The sequence below is a fragment of the Pinus tabuliformis genome, chromosome X, assembly GCF_031772625.1.
Source record: "Pinus tabuliformis cultivar Carrire ecotype Pingquan chromosome X, CPIR1, whole genome shotgun sequence".
NCBI classification, from domain to species: Eukaryota; Viridiplantae; Streptophyta; class Pinopsida; order Pinales; family Pinaceae; genus Pinus; species Pinus tabuliformis.
In genome coordinates, this window is record NC_142308.1 from 1156923922 (window position 1) to 1156928157 (window position 4236).

Consider the following 4236-nt stretch of genomic DNA (forward strand, 5'->3'; position numbering starts at 1 on the left):
GTGTTATCTCCTGTCAAAAGGCCATTTTGATTTACTTGTTGGATTGTCTCAGAAACCCTTGTAGAATTTTAATTTCATTCATTTGAGAAATTTAACTTTGTTTTACTTGTTGGACCAAGTGTAGTGCCTGGCATGGATCATGTGCTTTTGCTTCCACTTTATGTCTACAATATGAAGAGATTAGAAAAGGGCATTCGAGGAATTTTTTGCCTGCCATCAATGAGAGGAAAGAACCTCATCTTTAACACCTTCCCAGTTGATTGTATTCAAACCAGCTCCTAAAAGCCAACTAATAGCAGGTGGGGAGTTATCAGCTATCCATAACCACAAATGGCTCCTTTCAAGGTGTGTTAGGAGAATATCAATGGAGCTGAAATCCAAAACACTAGCTGAAATAGTAGTAATTATATAAGCATACCTGTTTTTTGGATCACAAAAGGTGATAATGCCCATCATAGTACTAACACTAAGGTATGCCATTGATAATCGTTGAGTAATACAACCCTATAATATCTTGAATACAGCTCGACTATGATGCAAAGAATATAGCGAAAAAATCTTCCGGCCATATACCAATTGTTATGAGAATAAGAACAACCAATAAAGCTGGTGGATTTCTGGAAAAGCTCAAAATTTTTGACTGTATTATTTTTCCAAGAAAATGTTACGACATCCCCAATCCAATAAATCATTCATGGGAGTTTAATCCAATAAATCATTCATGGGAGTTTAAACACCCTAAGTAGCTAGAAGCTTCCATCTTTAACAGGCTTCTCTAATCCATGAATGCCTTGATAAGCATTTCTTCTAGGGCTTCATCTTCCTCAACTTCTTTGGGGAAACTCTATGTTCCGCTCCTTATTACTCACATAATGAATATATGTTGCATCACCAATTCCCTACATCCAAAAGCTTCTTTCAATGGTGCATGCAGAATTGCTACCAAAGGACAGGTTAGATATGTGTTCAACAAAATAGCAACAAAGACTTCATTGGCATGTATGCAGAGGATCTTTAATACAGAATAATGTTGCTTTGGGATCGGGTTGGAGTTAATGGAGCCGCACCTTTGGGACATGTTAATCGGATTGGGTTTGGAGTTAATGGAACTGCATTCCTAGGGCATGTTGCTCTGGCATTAAGTTGGATTGGGCCTAGAGTTAATGGAACTGCACCTTGGGACATGTTGCTCTGTCGCAGGGGCATCAGGTCGGATAGGGGCCAGGACATGTTGCTCTATTGCAAGGGCATCAGGTTAGATTGGCGCTGGGAGTTGCTCATGTCGCTCCAAGGACTCCTAAGTTGTTTCTTGCGCAATTGCTACTGCATGGAGTCTCTGATGGTAACTCCTTATGTTTCTAGGAAGGGTTGGGGATTTATTTCTCATGAACTTGCTGCTGGAATTTATTTCTCATGGCTCTCAGCGTATTTGCATTTCATTTCAGGATACCAATTTGTATGATTCCATTTTGACAATGCCATCAGAGAAGAATACAAATGTCACATAGAGCATTTAATAGGTAATAATATCCTTCTTATCCAATAAATCAATAAACCAGATCAAAGGACAATTTGGATCGTTCCATCTTAACAATGCCATCATAGAAATGCAAATACTGCAGAAAGGATAAAAGGCAATAATGTCATCCTTATTTAAGAAATTGATGAAAAAAAAGCCAGCTTTTTGAAGTTAATAAGATGAATTTTACTGTATAACACTGGCATTAATTCATCTTAAGCACTAAAAGAGGTTTTAAAAACCAAAGTGCAAACCTCCCATGCTTAAAAGATCTACGCTTAAGATGGATTTATACTAGTTTATTTTCTTAGGTCAATGTTTTTAACCTTTCAAGTCACTTTCTTTCAGTTTACTTTAGATGTCAATTTTTTCCCATTTAATATTATTAAGGTTACAGCAACAAAGAACTGACAAACCTTGCACTTTGGGCAGCACCAATCCCTTCCACCCCGGGCTGTTTTTTTTATTGTCTTGGTCAGCCGTCTTTTCACTTGTAGTCCCTTTTTTGGTTTACACTACCATTTCATTTTATTAGAATTTCACCAATGGACAGTTGACATCCCTTCCACACTGCCCACCAGAGCATCTCTCTTATCTTGGTGCAACAAAAAACTCCATGGAACCTTCAGCCATTTTGTACTCCATCAGAGAAATAGCATTGCTTCATTGTTGCTGCTGTATGGTTTATGCTACATATGCAAACGAAGTTCGATGGAATTTGGGGGTAACCTACTGCCATCCAATTAAAAGCTAGAACATTGTATGTTATCCAGTAAATACAACTACTTTCACCATTAAGATCAGGGGAATTTGATATACTTAAACTAACACTGTGTGGAAATGGAAGAATGTAACTTGAATGACCTTTACATATATGAAGATCAATTCTCCACTCAAGGACAATATCCTTTCTTTTACAAGGTCATCCTTGGAAGTAAAGCAGCTCTGCGATGTCCAGAACTGACCAGAAATGCGATAAAATATATGTTCCTCGTCACAGTTAACAGTTCTTTAGAAGTGAACCAAATCGGCTTACAGTTATTCTGCATAAAGCACAGCAACCGAGAAGTAGCACATTCTTGGCAATAAAATGTAGACACAATTAGAAATGCAGATTGCTGAAAAGGGTTAAAATTGCAACCTTTACAATTTTGAATTTTGGGTTCCTTGTAAGAAAATTCTAAAATGAACAAGTCAATGTACATAACGATTACCGGGATGGTACTAAACCATCTCGGGATTTGGAGCCTGAAAATTAATGATATACAATTCAAAACCAAACCAAATTCCAGATGCGAATCTAAGCATTACCCAATTTGCTAATTCTAATACCCGAGAAGTTCGACTGAACTTAACAAGCCAGTGTGCACGCTAATTCAAGGGTTGAAAAAAAACCTACTTGGAACTCAGGGCCTGAAAATCATGATACGAAACTCAAAACCTCCAAAACTAATTCCAAATGTGAATCTGAGCATTACCGAATTTCCTTAACAAGTAATTTGATTACCCAAATGAGAACAACTTTGTCTTAACGTGTCAAGTCGGTCTACATACTGATTGCGGGTTTGAAAACGAACACACTTGTAATTAGGGAAGCTGAAAATAATGATAAACAACCCAAACCCTCCCAACCAAATTCGATATGTAAATCTTAGCATTACTCAAATTGCCTTAACAAGTAATTTGATTACCCAAGTAAGAAAATTTGTCTGAACATGACAACTCGGTCTATATGCCAACTACAGGGCTGAAAGCAAACCAACTTGGAATATGGGGGCTGACAATGATGATAGAAAACTCTCCAAAACAATTGAGAGATGTAAATCTGAGCATTACCCAATTTTCCTTGACAAGTAATTTGATTACCAATTAAGATCTTGGTCTGAACGTAACAAGTCAGTCTAGATACCGATTACAGGGTTGAAAATAAAACACTTGGAATTCGAAGCCTGAAAAAAGTGATAGAAAACCCAAAACAAATTCCAAGTATAAATCTGAACATTACCCAATTTGCCTTCACAAATAATTTGATTACCCAAGTAAGAACATTATCTGGACGTAACAAGCCAGTTCACATAGCGATTGGAGGGTTGAAAACAATACAACTTGGAATTCGGGGACCGAAAATAATGACAGAAAATCCAAAACTTCAACCAAATTCGAGATTTAAATCTGAGCGTTACACTGTTGGCCTTAACAAGTAATATGAATACCCAAGTAAGAACTTTATCTGAACTTAACAAGACAGCGTCAATACCAATAGCAAGGTTGAAAACAAAAACCAACTTGGAATTCGTGGACGGAAAGACTGAAAATAATGATCAGAAACCCAAAACCTCCAAACCAAATTCCAAATGTAGAACTACAACATACCTAATTTGTTTTTCCCTCATCGGTTTCCTGAAATTGTCTTAGAATAGACCATAGCTATTGTCTTAGAATAGACCATAGCCGCGTTCACAATAGCTGAATTGAGCTATTCCTGTTTTGTCTTAGAATAGACCATAGCCTTGATTCCATCAGGATCTGCAGTGAAATAGTTCAGACTATTTCTCATGAACTCGCTGCTGGAATTTATTTCTCATGGCTCTCAGCGTATTTGCATTTCATTTCAGGATTGCCTGTGACGGCACAAGTCATAGCTAGTCATTCGAATTTAAAAGACATTGTATAGGAATTCGAATTTATAATTCAAGCTTCTCCTGAAGAAGTAAATG

The 4236-nt window shown here is 37.2% G+C and overlaps 1 long non-coding RNA gene across 1 annotated transcript; it reads right to left on the reverse strand.

Annotated features, from left to right (window-relative positions):
• Window positions 1-2506: 2506 nt before the first annotated feature.
• Window positions 2507-3947, reverse strand: LOC149144002 (uncharacterized). The gene is made up of 2 exons (XR_016264894.1): window positions 3893-3947; window positions 2507-2562 (listed from the first exon to the last, which is right to left on the reverse strand). It is a non-coding gene; the product is annotated as an uncharacterized LOC149144002 (long non-coding RNA).
• Between the last annotated feature and the right edge of the window lie 289 nt (window positions 3948-4236).